General features: G+C 49.2%; 1 protein-coding gene across 1 annotated transcript in view; it reads left to right on the plus strand.

Moving 5' to 3' along the window:
* The window catches only part of DDX46 (DEAD-box helicase 46), a 1,041,144-nt gene that overhangs the window by 194,105 nt on the left and 823,611 nt on the right, over positions 1-23,428 (plus strand). The window lies entirely within an intron of this gene.

The following is a 23,428-nucleotide window of genomic DNA, read 5'->3' on the forward strand; positions in this document are numbered from 1 at the left end:
CCTCTACACAAATGTGAACTTCCATTCCTAACCTGGAAAACTGCTTTTCTTGTAGACATCACTTCCCTCAAAAGGGTCAGCGAGATACAAGCACTCACCATTTAAGAACCTTTTCTGCAAATGCACCATAACAAGGTTGTTCTCCGTACTAATCCAAAATTCCTCCCTAAAGTCATTTCTCCCTTTCACCTAAACCAATCTGTGGAACTACCCGTATTCTTCCCGCAACCACAGACCGTTGCAGAAAGAGCTCTCCACACATTAGATGTCAAAAGAGCCTTACTCTAGCATATCGAGAGAACACAACCCTTTCGTAAGACAAAACAACTGTTTGTTTCCTTTTCACCACTACATAAAGGCAACCCCATCACCAAATCTGGGATAGCTAGGTGGATTGTCAAATGCTTTCAGATTTGCTACCACAAGGCAAAACTAACGCTATCTGTTCCCCCCCCTAAAGCCCACTCTACACGTAAGATAGGGGCTTCCATGGCATTCTTAGGGAACATCCCCTTAGATGATATCTGGAAAGCAGCTACTTGGTCAACACCGCACACTTTCACTAAACACTATTGTGTAGATGTGCAAACTAAGCAACAAGCTAGTGTGGGCCAGGCTGTACTCAAAACTTTGTTTCAAACCACTGCAACAGATACTGGTGGTCGCCACTAAGGATGGGTACTGCTATATAATCTATGCACAGTGTGTAATCTGCAGCTCATATGGCTCGAACGGCAAATGCTAATTACCAGTATGCATCTGTTCTTGGCATGTAGAGCTGCAGATCTACACACGCCCACCCGCCTCCCCGGCTACCTTTATCTGTTCCAGTTTATCTTATTTAGTTCCAACACACATGGGCAACTTCACTGTTTATTTCTACGCTCCATCATTTCCCTGCTGGCGAAAAACAATCTGAGGATGGAGCCGAAGCCCATGCGCAATACGATCCAAAGGAGGAGTCGCATACCTTGTGACTTCCAAAGACTTTCCAAGAGGAAAAACAACTGCAAACATCCGGGCCCAACACCAGATGGCGATCTATGCACAGTGTGTAGATCTGCAGCTCTACATGCCAAGAACAGATGCATACTGGTAAGTAGCATTTGCCTTTCTTACATAGGGTAACATTGACTGGTTTCTTCTGAAATTTCGTCTAAGTGTGGAGTTTGTAAAACTTAAAATATAATCTCCCAAAATCACCCGAGTAACGAAAACGGAAATACTCACCTGCTATTAGGAGAGATCCCAGTGCTGGATCTTGGTGCCCAGCACTGACCCTGAAAAGTACTCACAACCGTACTTGCCAATAACCCAATTTTCGTCCGTAGGAAATCATGGACTGTTTTACAGTGAAATTTCTTCTAAGTGTCGATTTTTGCAAACCACAAATATTCTTTAAAAATCATACAAATTGTGAAAACTTAATTACTTACCTGTTTTAGATAGAGGTCCCAGTACTGAGCCTAGGAGCCCAGCCCTGGATTGCAAAAGAACATACTTTACCTGTAACTTGCATTTTCTCCAATAGGGAATCATTGACTGTTTTTCTATGAAATTTCTTCAAAGTGTAAACTTTTAAAATAGCAAAATATTGCCTAAAAATCACAACAGTAACTAAAATGAATTTACTCACTTGTTTTCAAGACCTGTCCCAGGACTGAATCTAGGATCCAGTCCTGGAATTAGAAAAGTAATCCTGAAAGTAATCTATTGCAAATAACTTAAAATTCACATTGAGCTCAATGTATTATTTTGTTTGAAATTGTGTTGCCTATTGGAACAACCTGTAACTATTACATATAACAATCAATTGCATATTACAAAAGTATTTAACTAAAGCCTCTCATTCTGAGAAAGTATATTTTGATGCCTATTGTTGGTTCTAAAATAAAACAACCATATATTTGTTTTACAAACCATTGGCCTAGAGTTAAGTTCTTGTGTGTGATACCATTTGCTGACTGAGTGTGTACAACAAATGCTTTACACTGTCCTCTGATACTGCCTTACTGCTCGACCAAGCTACCACTTTAGCGAGTAAGGTTATATCTAACTTTAACCTCTGCCAAACCTCTGGGTACTGAGGACTCTGTACACACTGTACCTATTTGAGAACAGTATATACAGAGCCACTTTCTCACACGATCCCCCAAAACAAACCTTTATAAACTCTTCCCTCTGACTCTTCCCCTCCACAACCCCTTTTTTAGTCATCCAAAAGCCTCCTGCTACTGCTATGACCTCCCAAAAAAAAATCTAAATCCTTCACTCTTCTATCCCTCCACTATCCTTTACAATCAACATATCAGACTGACATGTCCACTTCTCAAATTTTCATATTCCACTATACTAATTCACCACTAATCCTTTATGGGTTCCAGAGTAGCATGGTACTCGCCAATAAAGCGCTTCCACACCCCATCAGGGTTACAAGCGCTATATAAATGCAAACCTTTTTAGGTCTCGCCTTGCTATCGCGTAAGCTATCGCGTAAGCGATCGCAAAGCGAGACTATTGTAAGGGGCTTTTAAAAGTGCTCCCAAAAAGCGGATTGCATGGCTAGCACGCGCACAATCACGTGCATCGTGCCGCCATGCAATCTGCTTTTTGGGAGCACTTCAAAGGGTCCGCTCCCCCGCCTGGAATGTGCTCCCAAGCGCGCTCGCGCCACGCTCCGCCAAGCTTGTTTTAATTCCAGATGCAAACGTGCTTCTTATGACAAACTGCACTTTGCAACCCCATCTCCACCCCGATACGAGGCTATTGTGGTCATACAATATGTGTAGATAAGGTGAATACGCAGTACCACTTACCAACACATAGCATATGTGTAATAATATCTCCTTAACTGTTATGTATGACACGTTTTGCTAGAAGAACCGTTTGGCATATATACGCGAACTGTTACACTTCGCCATTATTCCCCTAAGGGTTTCTTTTACCATCCAAGAGGCACGACCGATTGCCCAGTGATCATTCAAGGTATTTCTTCCATACACATAATACCAGGCAGCGGTATTTTGTCCGTGACTCACGCTGCCTGATTTGCACGGATTTCGCTGCTGCACTTAACGTGCACGTTTTCAACGACGTTATAAAACAAAGCGCCCAATCGCGAGCTCGCTCCTGATGTAGTAATGGAGCCAGGCGGCTGGCCAGAAGGTGAGATCATGTCTGTGTGTGCTTTTTGCCCCAACCCACGTTTCCATTTATTTGAATCCCAGTCCGATGGATTTTATTCCGTCCTTAACTGTTTTTTATTTAATTATTGTGTCCCCGCAGATGCTTTTGCCACATACTTGTGTAGGCTTTGGCTACACTGTTGGTCTGATGAAATATAGGAGAAGGCACCGAACTGTGTGTATCCGACTCCTCGACTTTTTGACTGTCACTATTCTCTCTCTCAAGCGCGACCATCCACATCAGGACTCGGCGGCTGCCGAAGGTTTCCCTTGAGTTTATTTTCCGCGGGTTGACTATTAAGTTCAGAATCACCCGTTGTTTGTTTTTACATCGAGGTTCTGTGTCTATTTTGACACGGCAGCTGCCGAAGTTTTACACCCTCTACAACTGCCCCCACACCCTCCCCCACCCCCTGCCGACATCCCACGCACAGGACAAGGTACTTCCTCGCTCCTTCTCCAAGGGGGTCTCTCTTCCGTAAGTTAGACTTGCCCAGCCCCCCACCTTGAGTGCCCCCTCATGTTTAATGCGTTCACGAGCTGAGGCGCTTTGAGGCCCATTAAAGCGCTGCTGGTGGCTTTGTACCACAGGCCTCTGTGCACGTGCGAATCCAATATATATATTTATTTAGGGACTTTTATAAAGCGGGCACGTCTCCAACAAGCATTTGCAATGCAATAGGTGTCGCATTTACGCAAGTATAAGCTATTGGCATTGTAAATGACAATGCCTTTTATTTATGTTTTAAAAACGAAAACACAAATAAAAGGCATTGTTATTTGCAATGTCAATAGCTCAAACTCACGTAAATGCGAGACCTATTGCATTGCAAATGCTTGTTCCCTTTTATACCTCTACCCATCCCTTCTCAATCCAAATAACTAACATATCCACCACTCAATTTACTTTTATATTTCACTATTCTAATCCAACAATAATCCTTATGGGTTCCAGAGTAGTGTGCTACTCGCCAAAAAAGTGCTTCAAACCCCCATCAGGGGGAGCAAGCGCTATATAAATACAAACCTCTTTCCCTCTTCTACACTTCTCTCTCTCTAACTAATTGAATAACATATCCACCACTCAAATTACTTCATATTTCACTTTACTAATTTTCAACACTAATCCTTTATGGGTTCTGCCAGAAAATCGCTTTAACACCCATCAGGGGTAACAGGTGCTATATGAATGCAAACCTTTCTTCCCCTTCTATCCCTTTGCTATCCTTCTCGCTCCAAATAACCAACGAATGTCCACCACTCAAATTACTTTCATATTTCACCATACTAATTCACCGCTAATCCTGTGAGTATCCGGAGTAGCGTGCTACTGGCCAAAAAAGCGCTTCAACACCCCATCAGGGGTAACAAGCGCCATATAAATACGAACCTTTTTCCTCTACTATCGTTCTGCTATGCTTCTGAATCCAAATAACTGACTAACCTATCCACCACTGAAATTACTTTCATATTTCTCTATACTAATTCAACACTAATCCTTTTTTTGGGTCCCGGATTAGCATGCTACTCGCCAGAAAACTCTTCAACGCCTCGTCTGGGGTCGGAAGCGCTATATAAATGAAATTACAATACAATACAATACCTACACGTTCTAATCTGCAGTGTTAATGTCTGGGCACCAAGATCGAAAGAGGTGTGGTGTTTCAATACCTAAACTGTCTTATGCCGATAATGTCATGCTCCAGGAAAAGCATCTTCTGGGGAACAGCTGAAGGTCTTGGATCAGGAAGGATCCATAGTCCTGGTCAACTCCGGGTTTACAACAGAATCTAGAGGAGCAGGGATCTTTTATCAGTAAGGCAACACCTTTCAGAGTGCTGCAGACTTGGACAGGCGTCTTGTGTAGATACATGGCGTTAAAAGGGTGTCATGGAGTGGAGTTGCACTGAACCTTTGTTTTTCCCTCATGCTGAGCATGCTGGACGGTGTAGTCGTGCAGAGGGGAAACCTCAGTCTTGTAGCGCTGGATGCTCTGGATAAGAGCCATACAGAGAAATAAAGAAGAATGAGACTCCTACTAGATTCCAAAACGCAGTGGGACTAATCAATATTTGGTGGGTCCACCACCTGAGTGACAGATCGTATTCCTTTTGCTTTGGAGCACTCAATAACTTCTCATGCATTGATTACTTCCGGACACATGGCAGCCATATTGGTTGGTTCCACTGTGCACAGTTTCTAACATGAGGGATCTCGGATTACTAACCTCTCTGGATGGAGTTCAGAGGGAGAGAAACCAGGACATTGGAGGGTGTGGCAATGAATAGAAGGTACTTTAGGTACAGATAGATAGCAGTTAAGCTGGATGCTGCCACACCCCTTTATTTTAAGGACAGTCTTGCAATGGTCCCTATGGGCATAACTATATGGGAGGCCCACAAGCAGTCATTAGGGGGCAGGTGATCTTTCGTGTAAAAAAAAAAAAAGGGAGTAAGCGGAGGCATTTGGGGGCAGAAATCTTAAGACTCGAACCTGAATACTTTGCATCATGGGCAAAGCCGTGGGTCACATTTTGAGAGTGTATCAGCAAGGATATAGGAGCCTGGCATCTAATGCAATCCTGCTTCCTGGCCTCTCATAGAAGGCTGAATGAAGTTTGAAATAAGGCAGGGATACTGTTGGCATTGCTGGGATGAAGGGTATGCAGCAGTAACTGGGTCCAGGAGACCATAATACCAAGGAGCCAGACAGTACAGAAGGCTACCCAGATAGCACAGACTTTCACTACGTACTAACTGAATCTCTACAGGGCACGGAGTACAGTGACTTCTAGTGACATTTGAGAATTCTTGGTCGAATCACACTGCTGAGACTCTCTAGGGGGGACAGGGTTACTTTTGAGGCGGATATAACGCTGATGAGGTAGCTCAGGTGTAGGAAGCTGGCTCTCTATATAGTTTACCAAAATGAGGTGCACTGTGAAGAGAGTTCAGGTATCCCTTATTAGTGTACAGGGGATTGCTTTAACAATTCCAAGGCTTGCTATCTGTGGTAGTGTGGTGGAGCAGCCATAGGCTTATCAGAGGGGGAGTGTTGGGCATTTGTTGCACACACAGTCCATAAATGACACACCCTCAATAAGGAAATCTGACACCAATTTAGGAAAATAACATAGATTTTTATAATAATTTAGACACAATGATCTACGAGATTATTTAAGTACTTTCCGAGTTAACTATTTTCATAAACACACAAAAATACAGCTGTCCGATTTGAGGCATGAGCCTCGGACACGATAATGTTATCCTATGGAAGAAGCATACACAGCATAGTTTGTTTCTGTTGCAGTATCCCCTGTGCCAGTCATCTTTCCCTAAAAACTGTACGATTGTTCCCCCAATTGACAACACCTTTAGCACCCTCTGTAAGTTACCAGTAAATTGTACCTTTTTTACCTAGGGCCTGAGCTACTAAAGAGGGTCCCTAAGGGCAGCAGCATGAATTGTGCCACCCTAAGGAGCCCCTTACCAAGCACATGCAAGACTGCCATTGCAGGCTGCGTGTCTTGGTGCAGACAAAAGTGAAAACGCAACATGTCACACAACCCTGTGTGCCATGTCCTCCTACCACTGCATGTAATATTTGTAAGTCCCCCCCTAATGCAGGCATAACGGTCCAAAGGCAGGGTGCTGAACATTATGTATGAGGGCATACCTGCATGAGCAGATATGCCCCTGTGCTGGTCAGTCTTATCTGATAGAGGACATCTAGTCAAAGATTCCTTACCTTAGAATCCTCCCCAGACCTCAGACTGAATCTGGAAAATAATTTCAGCAGTACCTCTGCATTTCCGTAGAGGGCATCAAGCGACTCTGCAGCGACATAGTCTCCAGAATGTAACGTGTACTGATTCCATATAATGAAATCCTGGAGATGGGTGGGGAAGGGTGACTATGGAGCACAGCGGTGATTGCAGGGGAGGAGTTCGGGGGCTGACAGAGAGTCAAGACACGAGGAGCACACTCAGCCACAGAGGTAACCCGGACCACACTACCCCTGGAGATCCAGTGGGGACGGACCGTGGGTGAGCCTGGGGGTCGGCCTGAGGTTGTGCTACATCTGCCCCCCCCCCCCCCCCCCCCCCCCTTTCTCCTTAACTCATCCTGCAGCCCTAGCACTGCCGGAGACACGCGAGGCATAGACAGGGTGCAGCCTGCGACACCTGGCTTGCCCGGAAAGGTGGGGGCGGGCCACTGCTCTGGTCAAGCTTGGAACCCCAGACCCTGTGGCCACCGGGACCCATCTGAAGCAGTTGACCCAATCCTGAGAGCCCTGCCGGGAGCAGCTGGAGAGAGCAGCCCTCTGCCTTTCGGGAGGCCACAGGGAGGAGTCCGGGCCTCCAAGCTGGTTCCCCGGCTCCCCTTCCACTACAAGCGGGGGACTACTGCAGTGGAGTGAACAACCACTTGCAGCACATCGGGGCCTGGAGTCCGGGGCTGCCTGGTGGGGATCTGGGGCTCTCCGGAGGTAGCTGGGGACTGCATCAGAGGCGTGGGGAGCACCATCCGGCCTGCACACGAGACAGGGATCACAACATTACACAGGCCCCACAATGGTGCCAGCACGTGGCCATGGCACTGTAGGTTATGGTCCGGAATGACGCAAAACAATGTCTGCTGCAATTTAACAAAAACTAAGGCCCTGGGGAGAACCCCAACATGCTGATGGCCGGGAGCTGCAGTGCACCGTGCTCTGTGGTGGCAACGCGAACCAATGCCCTCATGTCGGAACTCACGGCGGTCTTCAAGGCCCTAGATGGCCGCTTTGAATCACTAGATAAACAGCTGGATGCGCTTATACCTTCACAACAAAAGGCTCAACACTGTAGAGAGCAGGGTTTCAGAACTTGAGGATGGAGCCGCAATCGGTCAAGGAATTGGATTGCATGGAAAAACTTCTCCAATACGTCGCAATGAAGAGCGAAGACTTGGAAGCGAAGTCGGTGCAACAGCATTCGCATCCTGGTAATCCCGGAATCCACGAACACTGGCTGTCTGGATCTTTTTGTAGAGCAACTACTGGCTGATTTATTTATCAAAGACTCCTTCACAGCCACGTTCATTGTAGAAAGGGCTCACCAAAACCTTGGGGCCAGGTCCTTACCCTGGATGTCCACCAAGATCGCTTATCGCCCGGCTGCTGAATTTCCAGGACAGGGACACTGCCTTGCGACTGGCCAGGGAAAAGGGCCCACTTACCTGGCATGGTTTCTTAGTTTCCCTCTATCCAGATTTCACTGCTATGGTACAGGACGCACGCCGCAAATACACTGGAGTCAAGGCCATGCTACGCAATCCTGGCCTCATCTACTAGATCGAGTACCGTCCCGTTTGCGATTCGAGGTGTAGGGCAAGCCACTACTCTTTGACACCCCAACAGCAGTACAGGAGTGCTGCCACAAATATTCAGAGGCATGAGGGGCGCACCGGCTGGACTCGACTCCGAAATCACCATCTGACCACAACTCAGGAGCCAGTTCTGAACTTTTCTCTGCAGAATAATATCCTTTGCATAAACCGGTCTGTGTCTGGCCAACAAAACATACTAAGTAATAAGGTCTACTGCTCCAATTAAAGATCCATCTTATTCAAATATGGCAAACTAAGAAACTAACCTTTTAAGAATCTGATTCTCTTACGGAGTTGGGAAACTGACGAAGCGTTGCCACTCCTTCAGTGTGTACCACACTTCACTGAGTGAGGGTAAAGTCATCGCAAGCGGCAATTGTTTACAGCAGTATTTTTGGGTTTGGGATTTCCCTGCCAAAATGGAAGCATGGGGAAACCTCAGCTATAGGTGGGGTTGTTATGCAATGATTTACTGTTAGACCCGGGATCCCTGGTTGGCTGAGGTGGGTACCTTAGGCCAAGTAGGGACCCCCGTTCCAACGTCCGGGAAAGGAAGGTCACCTTTTTAGATAGCCCTGCTCACCCCCTCGGTAGCTTGGCATGAGCAGCCAGGCTTATCTTCAAGGCAAATGTGTAAAGTATTCGCAACCACGCTCACAATAATCCAATGATGACACCACAAATAGACTCCACACTCGTTTTGTAAAAACGAGTATACATTTTATGTAAAAAGATATACGATAAGACCACATGATGTAAAACCAACATATGAGGTTGTGTAATGTGTCTCCTGGCCGGTTGTTAGGCCAGCCAGCCCTTGTAAGTTCTGGCGATGTCAATGAGCACTTCTAAACATTCTCCTGTACTACTAATCATGTCATACAGTTCGTAATGCTAGAATCTGGTACTTTTGCAATGTAAAAATACTGTTAGGCGTAACGTAGCAATCAGACACTCTGCAATGAAAAGAATGCAATGCGTAACGCAACAATCAGGCACTTTGCAAGATAATGCAATGCGTAATCCAACCACTAGATAGTCGTTCTGCAATAATGAGGCAATGCGTATACACTTAATCAGGTAATTAGTTATGCAGGAATAATGCAATGCGCAATACGCTAATCAGGTAGTTCGTTATGTAGGAACAAGGCAATGCGTCATACGACAATCAAGTAGTACGTTATACAGAAATGTTGCAGTGTGTAATACGTCAGTCAAGTACTCCGCTCTCAATAATGGAATGCTACGTAGTTCACTCGGGCCCCGATCACCAGGCCTTAGGCGGTCTCTCTGCCTCCCCTCCTGACCTTCAGTCAGCCTCTCACAATTGCCCCAGCACAGTACGATGTTATTCCAAAGTGCAGCTTCGCGCTCCGGCCCCAGTACCACCACTCCTTAGGCGATACGGGCCACGACACAAGCCAAAGCAGAGGCTTGCGCTGCCAACACGAGAGAGAGGCAGAGAGCGTATCCCTCCGAGCCCGGCACCGCCCCAGGAGTAGACACACGTTACCTGGGGGGGCGCAAACCCACTCCTCTCCTCGTCCAGTGGCTCGGCCTCCAAGCAGCTTTGTGGAATGGCAACGGCAGCTCGGGCCAGCAATTCGGCTCCTCTGAGACTGCCGGTCCGGGCCGCTTCACTTACGAAGATCTCAGGCTACCACACAGCACACGTACACAGCGTTGCTGAATCTTCCTTCACTCCGAGTGCACGATCACTGTGCACTCCTCACACGCGTCTCTGGCTGCACGAAGATCACACGCACAGCGTCGCTGAGACTCACTTTACTCCGGTGCACACGATGACAAGGCCAATCCTCACGAAGGTCTCAGGTTGTACAACGCACCCGCACACAACTTCATTGAGACTCACTTGGATTCCGGTGCACACAATAACAAGGCGACTCCTTCGAGGGTCTCAGGCTAGACAGAGTGCACGCAGCGTCTCTGAGACACACTAGTACTCCAGATGACCTGATCACAGGGCACGCCTTACGAAGATGTCAGGCTAGACAGAGCACACAGCGTCTCAGTCGTCCTTGGAAACTTTTGTGTTCCTGTGTTTCCGAACAGTGCCAGCTCACCTCAGGCCCTTGGGGATAGTTACTTCAGGATAAAGCACACCGCTAAGTGCTTCAAGCAGTGGGACACAGCACACAGCAAAATCCCTTTAGCCTTTCCTTTGTTGAAACAGCAAATTGCAGGCCAGCCCCACATCACACAGCAAGAGCAGTCCTATTCATCAGTCTCTTCAGTTTGTTCTTCCTTGACGATGATCCTCTTGACCACGAAGTAGCTCCAGTCTTGTTCACACTTGATCAAGCCATTCTCCAAAGTTCAGGGGTTTCCATCCTCTTAGTTATACCCCTCAATGGCTTTGAAGTCTTTGTGCTTCAGGGGACACTGACCCCTGCTCCAACCAGTTCTGGGTGGCCCCCTGCCAGTGACACCACCTTCCTTTGATTAGTGGAGGTCTGGATTCTCAATCACTCAGCAGGAGATGGGACAATTGTTTTATAGCAGCAGCTCAGGTCTCTTCATCTCTAGGGGCCTCTCCTCCCCCCCCTACTCTCCAGATGCAGGTCAGCCTATTGCTATCTCACCTCCTCCCCTGGGTCAAACCATTCCCCAGATCCTATCGCTTTCAAATCAAGACAGTCAATCCACAGCCAGGCAGAGACCCACAGAAATGTCGGAGCACGAAAACGCAGCCACTTTCAAAAGAGTGGCTTCTGAACACACAATGCAAAAACCACCTACATAAAAAGATGTGTTATTGCGTAGTGAGTTCAGGCATACTAAACTTCACCTTTCCATCTTAAGCCTTTGGGAGGACAGGCTGGAAAACCTATTACACAGCCCTCCCATTCAGTCCCATGGGCAAGATGGCCTTTCAACAGTGAAAAACGAAATGGAAATTTTTCACTGCCAGGACATGACACACTTTAGTACATGTCCTACCTTTCACATGCACTACACCCTGTCCAGGGCGGACCCTAGACCTACCATAGGGTTCTCTTAGGTGCACAGAAAGGGAAGGGTAAGGTCTGGCAAGTGAGTGTACTTGACAGAACAACATGGCAGTTTCACAAACCGCGTGCAGGCCCTGCAATGACAGGCCTGAGTTCCCTTTTTAAGGCTACTTGTGTGGGTGGCACAAATAGTGCTGCAGGCCCACTAGTAACATTTTTATTACCAGCCCTGGCACACACAGTGCACTTTTACTAGGGACTTCACTTAGTAAGGCAATCATACCAATCATGGACAACCAATTACCATTACTTTATACAGGGAACACTCACCAAGGCATTTAAGTTGGCCACACTATGTCAGAAAAAGGTCTAGGGGGAATGCAAAATGTTTAGGGACTTTAGCCAAAAAGGGCCAAGTCCTACAACTACAATTACTGTTCACTATGCACCACAATACGCAACGCTGGCATCCTATCCTACATATCCCCCCCCATGACCACGCACGTTAAGCTACACCCCTTCGCGGACATACTGCTAGCGACCTGGAATACACGGGGCTTAAGCAACACACGAAAGGTTAAGTAGGTTATGCACTACTTACAGAGACACCAGGTTGACATAGCATACTTACAAGAAACACACTTGCCCCCTACACTATCCCCCAACTTTGCGACCGCATGGAGAGCTCACAATTACTTTGCAGGCTACAGCATATATGCTAGGAGAGTTGCTATACTAATACATAAACTAGTCCCTGTAGCCTATCGCGGTTCACACAAACCCCCAGGGATGCTACCTATTAATGGCAGGCCGCCTACTGAGGTACAGCATACTCCTCATTAACATATATGTGCCCAATACGGACAGCCCGGAATTTTTCCACAATCTGTGCATAGATAAAATTCAGTGCTGCCAACAGCTGGTGGAGAGGCAGCCGGTGCTGTATTCGATACCTCGGTGCCAATGGTGGAGCTAAAATTCAACTCCGTTTAAAAGGGCACCTGCGGATCCTCGAGGAATGCATTTGTCAAGTTGGGAGTACGCTGAGGACAGAGTCGAGCATGGGACCACAGTGGTTCCAGCCTGGAGTCTAAGTCCGCTGGCGTCTCCATGAGAGGTGTCAGACAGATATCCAACTCGCGCACTCCTCTGCAAAACAGGCATCGGAAAACAGGTACGATGCAGTCTTCAAAGACTGGTCTGAACGATGGGAACCAACAAATTCCTTCAGGTTCTGGTGAGCTATTGTTACTTCTGCCGCACTGTCTAGCATCGTCTGAGCCCATTCCCCGTTCAGAAGTTGTGTCCTCAGAATTCTGGGCATGTCTGATTTTCAAACCAGCAACTTTCTTTTTCTTAAATTGAGGTTTTGAGGTTTGCTTATCTTCTTTTTCTAGAAGTAAAGTCTTGAGCGCGCTGCTTGTCTCTGGACTGTGTGCGCTCCTCTCTGTGTTATGACCGTCCTTCTCTTTCAGAGCTTTTCTTGGAGCCCTGAAAGGAACGAGACGAACGTGTATCAGTATCCTGATACCTGTCAGGTTTCCTAATGTTATCCCTATTCCTAGGGTTGTACCTCTTTTCAGAGGGCTCCTGTGGAGGAGACCTACCTTGGAACTGAGATCTGTTGTCTTTAAAATTTTTATTTTTATTATCCAACTTCTTTTTATAAGAAGTTGGTGTCTGCTTAGAAGTGTCCTTTCCGGGATTGCACCTTAGTTGAGGTTTTAAAGCTTTTCCCCCCAAACTATCCCTGCCTAATTCTGCATACGCAGTTTCAATTATTTTGGGTAGTTTGTGTTGTTGATTTAATGGATCAAACTCCCTTAGGCATTGGCGGATTGCCACTGATGCTGCTTCCCCTTTAATGTTAGCTAGTATTATGGCTGATACCTGGTCGTAGGTATTTAATAACTTCATCCCTAAGTTTAGGGCAGGCTCTTCGCCGTACTCTGTAGACTGTACCCCAAGATGTACAATCCTCTAAATGTGGTGTAATCCCCATGGGCAAGCAGATTAACATTCTGTGTTTTTCACATGTAGTTGTATTTGGGAATACTGCTTCTGAGTTATTTTCCGAGCTACCCAGAAAAGAATTTGTTCACGTTTTGTGTGCAATTTACCCATTACCGTGTGTAATGTTAGTGGAGTAATTTTAGTAGCTGTGCTCTGTGTAGGAGCTGCATTTGGTGTAATTACTGTAGGTTGGACCGCTGGTGTCCTCATGACGAATTGTGTCCTGTTTCTGTAAAGTTTTATCAACTCTGTGTTGAACAAGCAGGTCATCACATCGCATTGTGTCAATGTCAGGATGTTGTGCATAGGTCGCTAATATCGGCCATGTTGCTCCTGGTCTTCCTAAAGGACCTAGTCTTGTTCTTTTTCTTGAGCGGAATTTCAATCTCCTCAAACGGAGTGTAGCCCGCTGGGACTTCTTCATGTGTGTAATAATGAAAAGTTTTTGTTACAGCATTTGCTTCTGGGAATGTAACCCATGAATAGAACACCTCCGTTTGGAAATCTTCGTGTGCCTCTATCACAAATATTACTACACCTCCTCTGGGTGGTAACCCATGTTTTGAGTAGTTTAACTGTCAGAGTGTGTCCTGCATTGTGTGCAATATGTATTGCATCAGCATCTTCCTCTGACTTGGGAAGTGCTTGTTCTAGTGGGTTTAAGGCTGGTGTAGTCATTGTGTATAGAACACAGACTACCTTTCCAAAGAAATTATGATAAGGTTTTTATGCACAATTTTGGGAAAATTCCTTTCAAGCTTGATTATCCAACAGCCAATAAATAGGATTTTTCGCCTACTCAGCTGTGGCGGAGTTTTGAGCCCACCCACTCCAGACGTCTCTGGTTTTTAGGTCTCACCTGAGCCAGCGCATGCGTTACTCTGCGAGACATTTAGTAAGTAGCTTTTCAAAGTGCTACCAAAGGCTTTTGCTGGCCTCAAACGTGCGGTTACGCGTGCGTGAACGTGCACAGCTGCCATCTGGCTTTTGTAATGGCTCATTAAGTCTTAACAGCGCGTGAATCATGCTCCTCCACCCCCTTTCTCTCTGCTCTCACTACCCCCTCTCTTCTCCCCCTCGTCGGCTTCATTTTCATTCTCCTCCACCCACTAGCTCTCTGCTCACTACCCCCTCCCTTCTCCCTCTCCCTCCTTGTCTGCTTCATTTGCCTTTTCTATCGCTGGGACTAATATTTTGGAGTACCAAAACACAAACATTTCGGGACCTTTATCATTGTAGTGCCATGACGTCCTCGTCTCATAATTATTAATTCTTTTGTGCTTAAACATTTCCGTGTTCTTATTATTAAAGAAATAGAGCGCACGCATTTTGAATTTTAAAATCATGTGCTCATTGCAGTGCCATGTCCTCGTCTTATAATTATTAATGCTTTTGTGCTTAAAGAGTGGTCTCGTGAGGGGCGTGGCTTGCAGCCGAGCAAGATGGCCGCAGCCTAGTTGGGCTCCGAGGGTGAGATCGACTCCCCTGACATCCGTGCAGCATCCGTGAAGCGATCCGGCTCCAGGGTCCCTGTACTGACGGCGGAGGCGAAGCGACGCGTTTGATCCGATCCCGGAGTTTCCCGGGCACCCAGGGCGTGAGCAGCAAGGTTCGGGGATTTGCGGCCTGCATCGGCGCTGGAAGCCGGGGCCTCGAGTGACTGCGGTGCCCCGAGCGGAGCGCGACCGGACCGGGCCGTCTCTGAGGCGGAGGCGGTGTGTTTGCGGCCCCTGGCGGACCAACGCCTGAGAGGAGGGGAGAGGCCTGAGCGATACTGAGGCGAGCAGCCCGGCGGGGGCGGAGCACCCGGGCACGGAGATTCTGATCGGCCCCTGCTGCGAGGACCGACTGGCAGAACGGAGCTGGGGTGCTGCTCGTCCTGGCTGCCTGTATAACGACTCCTGGAGCTGCTGCCTGACGCCGGTGAGGCCCCCCCGGGGTGCCTATTAATAATTGTGACCGGAGGGGAGGACTGAGGGCTGTGCACCCGCCCTTTGCTGAATTTCGCTGTGACTGGACGCTTTGCCGGGCTGACCCCAGGCGAGCGACTGGACGCGGTGTGCATCTCCTGGACTGCCTGAGTGAGACGTCGCCCGGTCAGGGAGGCCCCTTTCACCGGCTCACTAGCGGCGAGCGAGAGGGAAAGTCTGGTGGCACCACCTGCTGTGACTATGAGCGGGAAGGGGCCCAAAGGGAACCCGCAGGGCAAACTCGACAAATTCGCCTACACCAAGGACTCCTCCGCATTGACGGACCGTGGCGGGCGCACCGAGAAGCTGACGACGGATAAGGAGACGCCTAAGGTAACGCTGGAGGACATTATGGCTGCCTTGACGCAAGTGCAGACGACTGTGGGGTCAATTTCCACGGACGTGTCTCTTCTCCGCGCGGACTTCCAAAAAATGTCCACCAGGGTTGCGGATGTGGAACAGGTGACGGAGACCCTAGCAAAAGACTCGAGCTATCTCCTGCAAAAGGTGTCTCAGTTGGAGGCGGACAACAAGCGCATGGCGGCCAGGCTGGACGACCAAGAGGGGCTGCCTTGCCGCAACAACGTGCGCATCACCGGGATTCCCGAAAGCGAGGGGCACCCGGCCATGGACCTCTACATTGAAGACTTGATCAAGTCCAAATTACAGCCCAGGGGCCTGTCGACCTTTTTCTCGCTGGAACGCGCCCATAGAGTCCCCGGTGGCCGACCTAGAGTGGGTGCGCCCCCGCGGCCTGTCCTAGCCCGCCTGTTTAATTTCCGCGACAGAGACTCCATTCTTCAGGCGGCGCGGGTGGCGCCGCCCATCCGTCTCCAGAATTCCACGGTCTCCTTCTTCCCGGATTACACGGCGGCGGTGGCGGCGCAGCGCCGCAGCTTCTTGGAGGTCAAAAAGAAACTACGGGCTCGAGAACTTCCCTACGCTATGATCTTCCCGGCGCGACTCCGCGTTGTGGCGGATGGCAAAACGGTATTTTTCAACACACCGGAGGAGGCTCACGACTGGCTGGAGGGATGGCGCCAAGCTACGGGTGGTGGGCGCTCGACCCGCAGGACGAGGCGCTTAGGGAGTGAGGAGGACTCTGATGGCCGTGACCGGCGCGCGGAGGAGGCTGAGGGGGAGCCCACCGGATGACATCGTGGCAGCGGCTGCCCCCGGCGTGAAGTCGGAGACTAATATCTGGTGCCTTTCGATGCTGGACTGGCCTACGTCCTATTGCCAGAGGGTGTGAACGATGGGACCTGGGGACAGGGGATGTTCTGGTCTTCCTCGGACCCCACGCTCCTTACAGCGCAAGTACTGGTTGGGGTTCTGGGAATGGAGCACTCTGCTGAGTTGGGGTGGCGGGCAGTTCTAAGTCCGTGTGGCAGGGAAGCAGGGAGGGGGGTTTGGGGATGGGGAATGTTTTACGGTTTTGTTGTTATGTTGGGGTTCTGTAGGACACGGGCCTTTGACCTAAACCCAGTGCGATCTCGCTGCAAGACACATGCATCACGCCACACTATCCGCACCATGATCCGTCACTTTGCCCAGCCACCGTAATGTCTGGCGTGTTGCACGACCCACCCCCTGACAACACTCTGACTCCGGTGCAACCCCTCTCTTTACTCACGTGGAATGTACGGGGACTGGGGGATAAAGTCAAGCGGGGCCTGGTCCTGCACAGCCTCAAAAGATGTTCCCCGACAGTGGTCCTGCTCCAGGTGACCCACCTCACTGGCACCACAACTAAAGCGCTTGATAGATGGGGGTATAAGATGGTGGCGCACTCTGAATTCTCCTCCGGGTCCCTGGGGGTTGGTATCTTGCTGCGGCGTCGGTCCCACTTGATCGTGCTCAGTGTACACACGGACGGGGCTGGGCGTTTCGCCGCAGCACACACTCAGTGGGAGGGGCGGCCCCTCAACATAGTGTGTCTATATCCCACCTGGACTGCACGCTTCGGCGCTCCCGGCACTCAGTGAGTTTCTGCTCGCACTCCCAGAGGGGGAGGTGTTATTGGGTGGCGACTTTAATGCTGTAATGAACGATCTTACTGACCGGTCTCCACCTCGGGGGAAGACTGGGGGAGTGTCCCGCCTTGCGGGGTTTGCGACGGCGATCGGGTTAACGGACTTATGGCGGCTCCATCATCCGACGGCACAGCAGTACACGTATCACTCAGGGGTGCATGACAGTCTCACCCGCATTGATTACTTTCTGGGTTCCCCCGGTTGCCTTCCCAATATTGACAGTATAGACATCCGACCCAGAGGCATCTCTGATCACTCCCCGATCCTCTTGCACTACACCAGTTACCACCTGGTGCGCCGTCGCGTTTATCCGCTGCGCCCTAGCTACATGCGCCTACCAAAGATTAATAAATCCATAGTGCAGGCAACGAAACTTTACTTCAAGGAAAATGCCGCCTCGGTAGACTCCCCAGCGGTTCTCTGGGAAGCGTACAGAACGGTGGTGCGGGGCCGAGCGATGGCCGCCATTTCGGAGCACAGGCGGGAACAGGTAGCTGAGCTGCAGTCGCTTGAGCTCGAGCTCCGGGCGGCGGAGGCTCGCCAGGCCGCGGCTCCCTCCCGTGCAGCCTCACATGACCTGCATGTGATTCAGACGAAATATAAAGAGCACCTCGCAGAGCGCGTCGGGCAGCGCCTAGAGGCCTCGAGGCACACTGTTTATGATGTGGGAGATAAAACCGGTAGGCTGCTGGCGTGGCTTGACAGGCGCGATACGGGCACCAGGTGGATTGCGCAGCTGAGCACGGATGAGGGGGAAGTAGCGACAGACCCACGAGTAATAGTGCGCACTCTGGCAGAGCACTTTCGTGGAGTATACTCCTCCAACTCGTCCATGACGGTGGAGATTGCGCTGACATACATCCGAGACCTGCAGATGCCCAAGCTTTCCCCTGAGGCTCGAGAGGCACTTGAGGCTGAGCTCACGGTAGAGGAGCTCCAGGCGGCTATCAGCGCGCTGCAGCCTGGTAAGGCGCTCGGACCGAACGGCATCCCCATCGAGCTTTACCAACGGCTCTCCGAGACGTTAGCACCGCACCTACTGAATATGTTTACGCACAGCCTCGAGGTGGGAGAACTCCCTGAGGACCAGCAAACGGCCACCATTGTGGTAATTCCGAAGCCGGGTAAGCCGGCGGACCGATGTACCTCCTACCGCCCCATCTCGCTGATCAACGCAGAGGCCAAGATCCTCGCGAAAGTGTTGGCCGCCCGGCTCACACCTCAGTTATCTGACATAGTACACCCGGATCAATCCGGTTTTATGCCTGGCAGAAGCACGTCTCACAATTTGATGCGACTGCATGATGTGCTGGCCCGAGTGGAGTGGTTGCAGGAACCGACTGTTCTTCTCTCCCTTGACGCACGAATGGCGTTCGACATGGTGGAATGGCCCTTTCTCTTTGCGGTGCTCCAGCATCTGGGGTTCGGACCGAAATTTTGTGCCTGGATCCAACTCCTTTATGCTAAACCGCTGGCCCATGTTGCGGCCAACGGACACATGTCGGAGGACTTCACCTTGACGCGTGGCACGAGGCAGGGCTGCCCTCTGTCGCCTCTGCTTTTCGCCCTAGTGCTCGAGCCGCTCGCGGCTTGGATCCGCTGGGAGCCCATGATGCGGGGCCTCCGGTGGTCTGCCGACTGGGAGGACCGCGTCTCTCTCTACGCGGATGACATACTGCTCTATTTGTCCTCCCCGAGGCGTTCCATCTTGACGCTACTTAACATCTGTGAGATTTTTGGCCGGGCGTCTGGCTATACGATCAACTGGTCGAAGTCGGTCCTCCAGGTGCTGCGGGGCCCGCCTCCACGGCTACCGGCGAGCTGCCCACTCCGAGTGGCGGAGGGGTCGTTCAAGTACCTAGGGATACACATCTTGTTGGATCAGACGGAGTTCTTCAAGCGCAACCTCAGCCCTCAGATGGATCGCCTTAAGCGGGATGTGCAGTACTGGGGAGCGTTGCCCCTGACCCTGGTTGGGAGAGCGTCGCTCTTCAAGATGATGGCTCTGCCGCGGTTTCTATACGTGCTGGAGAATACCCCGTACCAGGTGCCTCCGGCCTACTTCCGCGCGATAGCGGCGCAGGTGTCCAGCCTGCTCTGGGGCAACAAGCCGGCGCGCATAGCACAGTCCAAACTGGTTTGCGGGTGGTATGATGGAGGAATTGCGCTCCCGGATATCCAGCTTTATTACTGGGCGGCGCAGCTGAAGGTGATTAACCAGTGGCTCCACGCGCCTCAATCTGACCCGGCATTTAAGGCGGACAGGGACGTACTGGGTGAGAGGGGTATGCTGTCCCCACTGTATGATACCCGAATGGCCTCGAGGATGATCGGCCCTTTGAGGCAGACTTTATCCATCTGGCATGCCGCGCAGGCCAGGTTGGGATGGCGAGGGGTCTTGACTCAGCTTACACCTCTATGGGATGCCAAGAAGCTGGGACGTTTGAGGGACAGTAAGGGCTTCGACAGTTGGGACAACATTGGAATATCGGTGATAGGCGATGTGTGGCAAAAGGGGGAGACCGTCCAGTTTGCGCGCCTGCAACAGCAGTACGAGCTGGCCCCCTCTGAGTGGTTCAGATACCTCCAGATGAGGCATGCCCTGATGTCACAGCTGACTCCTGGCGAGAAGGTTCCGGAGGCGTCCCCGCTGGAGGACAGGTTGCTAACGGAATACATGCCGAAGAAGGCTACTTCCTTTACGTACCGCAAACTGATCAACAATCTGCCGGACCCCATGGGGCGCTTGCGGGAGAAGTGGGCTGACGAACTCGGCGACTTTGATGACCCAGAGTGGCGTGAGGCACTGGCCTCGCCGCGCGAGGCGGGTATACCATCGAGACTGCGACTGGTGCAGCTTCGTATTTTACATCGCTCCTATTACACCAGGTGCTTACTACACAGGATGGGCAGAGCGCCGCACCCCTTCTGCTTGCGGGGTTGTGGGGAGGAGGGAACTTTTTACCACACTATCTGGGACTGCCCAATCGTTCAAGACTTTTGGAAGCGAGTGCTACGTACAATGTCACAGGCATGTGGGATATCGTTGATGCCGGAGCCCAGACGCTGTTTGGTAAATGTATGGGAACCCAATGATCTCGATCGTCAGACGCAGGGCTGGGTGATGCTGGGGATCATGACGGCCAAACGGAATATAGCCCAAAAATGGGGTGCGGTGGAGGCGCCATTGCTCTCCATATGGCGTAGGGAGATGAATGCAGCCATGTTTGCAGAGCGTTCTGTATTTATTAAACGGGGATGTCCTCGCAAGTGGGCCAAGGTCTGGGGGGCGTGGAACAAGTACAGGGGAGGTATATGCGATCCACCGCCTCTTTCAGATGAAGACTCCTCAGATTCGGATGATTAAGCGGGCCTGCAGGTTGGTGGGGAGGTGGGGAGCCAGAGTCTTTCGCACAGCAGTAGAGCTAGGGTTGGTTGAGGAATTGTGCACTTGGGTGGTGATCTATCAAGGGTTATGTACGCACGGTTCGGTTCAGTGTCCTACTGTTTTAACTGTTTTACAAAACAATAAAAATTATTTTACAAAAAAAAGAGTGGTCTCGTCACTCGTGCGTGCGCACACAACTCACGTCTTCCATGCCATCACTTGTTTCTTATTCTCGCAGATGAAATAACCACTGAACTAGGCTGCCTAACCACACATTTTAGCTTAGCTCTGGCTCTCACAATGTTGTGACTTCGGGGCACCTCAAACTTAAGCACCAATTGTCCACTTACTGTTGCTGTTCGTTGTAGTTTGCGCAATATTGCTTTGCGGACGTGATCTCGATCGAAATCGGAAAAGGTCGGTGTCGCCTTCCGAAATTGGAGAACAAGAGCTCCAGAACACCGCGTTTATCCGATACTCGCCCCGCCCTCTCAACTGAGTAGTAGAATTTCTTTTTTCTCACTGTACGAATGCTACTTTGCGTAAAAAAAAAAAAAAAAAAAAGTTGTGCTACCACTTGATCCCCAGAACCTATTTTAAGCTTGTCCATAGCAATGTCCACTAGGGACTCTAATAACTTCTACTATTAGCCAACTCAATGGTAGTGTTTCTTATGTCAGGAAGTATAAAATATCTTTACCATATTCCATGCTCCCTTCTTCTCGACTGCTGTCTTTTTGTTGCAGTGCAAATGAAACTAATATTAAATATCCGGAATCTGCATTTCCCCACAGGCCACTCTTTAATGTAATTTGCATAACACCCGCACATGTCTGTGACTTGCAGAAATGAGCTACGAGTATCTTGTGACGAAATGCGTATTTTTTTTTTTTTAGGTAGGGGACGTTTATTATTTTTCTATTTACAATAAATTGTTTGATTTCTAACGCGATATGACGTTTTAACGTTTTAGAGCATATTAAATGGCTCAACGAACGTCAAAGGACATCACAAGCGGCAGCAATGACTCACTTCTTTCTGAATTCAGAAACTGCAGACTGTTCTTTGCTGCTCCTATGCGAAAGAAAGACCCCATGCTATGCCTTTTGACACCCCATCCTCCTTGGTAAATTTTGCAGAGGAAGGCATTAACGAAGAACCAACCTTTTTAGCATTCTTTCAAATTAATTTGATTTCCTTGCTTGCAGTGTCTTTATTATTCTTCAGCGCGTCAGTGTGAGAAAGTGGCTCTGTATATACTGTTCCCAAATAGGTACAGGGTGTACAGAGTCCACAGTCCCCAGAGGTTTGGCCGAGGCTAAAGTTAGATATAACCTTACTCTCTAAAGTGGTAGCTTGGTCGAGCAGTAAGGCAGTATCAGAGGACAGTGTAAAGCATTTGTTGCACACACTCAGTCAGCAAATGGTCTCACACACTCAATAACTGAACTCTAGGCCAATGGTTTATATATAAAAAATATATGCTTGGTTTTTTAGAACCAACAATAGGTATCAAAATATACTTTCTCGGAATGAGATGCTTTAGATAAATACTTTTGCAATATGCAATTGGCTTTTGTAGAAAGTTACAGGTTGATGCAATCGGCAACACAATTTCAAACACAATAATGCATTAAGTTCAATGGAAGTTTTAAGTTATTTACAATAGATTACTTTCAGGATTACTTTTTGTAATTCCAGGACTGGGTCCTAGATTCAGTCCTGGGTCAGTTCTTAGAAACAAGTGATAAGCCAACTTAGTTACTGTTATGATTTTTTAGACACTATTTTGCTATTTTAAAAAGTTGACACTTAGAAAATATTTCATAGAAAACAGTCAATGATTCCCTATGGAAGAAAATTCAAGTTGCACGTATAGTATGTTGTTATTTTTGTAATCAAGTACTGGGTACCTAGACTCAGTACTGGGACCTCTATCTAAAACAGGTAAGTAATTACGTTTTCACAGTTTGTACGATTTTTAAAGAATATTTGAAGTTTGCAAAAATCGAAATTTCACAGAAAAACAGTCAGATTTCCTATGGAAGAAAATTGGGTTACTGGTAAGTACGGTTGTGAATATTTTTACAGGGTCAGTGCTGGGTACCAAGATCCAGCACTGGGAGCTCACCTAATAGCAGGTGAGTGTTTTCGTTACTTGGCTGATTTTTGGTGAATATTTTAAGTTTTGAAAACTCCACAGAAGAAATTTCAGAAGAAACCAGTCAATGTTACCCTATGGGGAAAATTGAGTTATCGGCTTTTGGGTAAGTACTCGACTGGCAGAGTTAAGGTTCTGGGCACAGACTCCGGTGTCTCCCAGGGTCCGGTAGGTACAGTTGTTACACCATCAGCGGCGCAGGGGCATCCGGGTGCAGAGTGAGTTAGGCCCAATGTTATCTTATGGGAGGCAGAGGAGCCTTGGTTGGTGGCTGCTGACTAGCAGGCCACGCGGCTGTGGGAGCTGGGCTCCTGGTCACTTGCTCAGGGCAAATGGG

This window comes from Triturus cristatus, chromosome 7 (genome assembly GCF_964204655.1).
Source record: "Triturus cristatus chromosome 7, aTriCri1.1, whole genome shotgun sequence".
Classification (NCBI taxonomy): domain Eukaryota; kingdom Metazoa; phylum Chordata; class Amphibia; order Caudata; family Salamandridae; genus Triturus; species Triturus cristatus.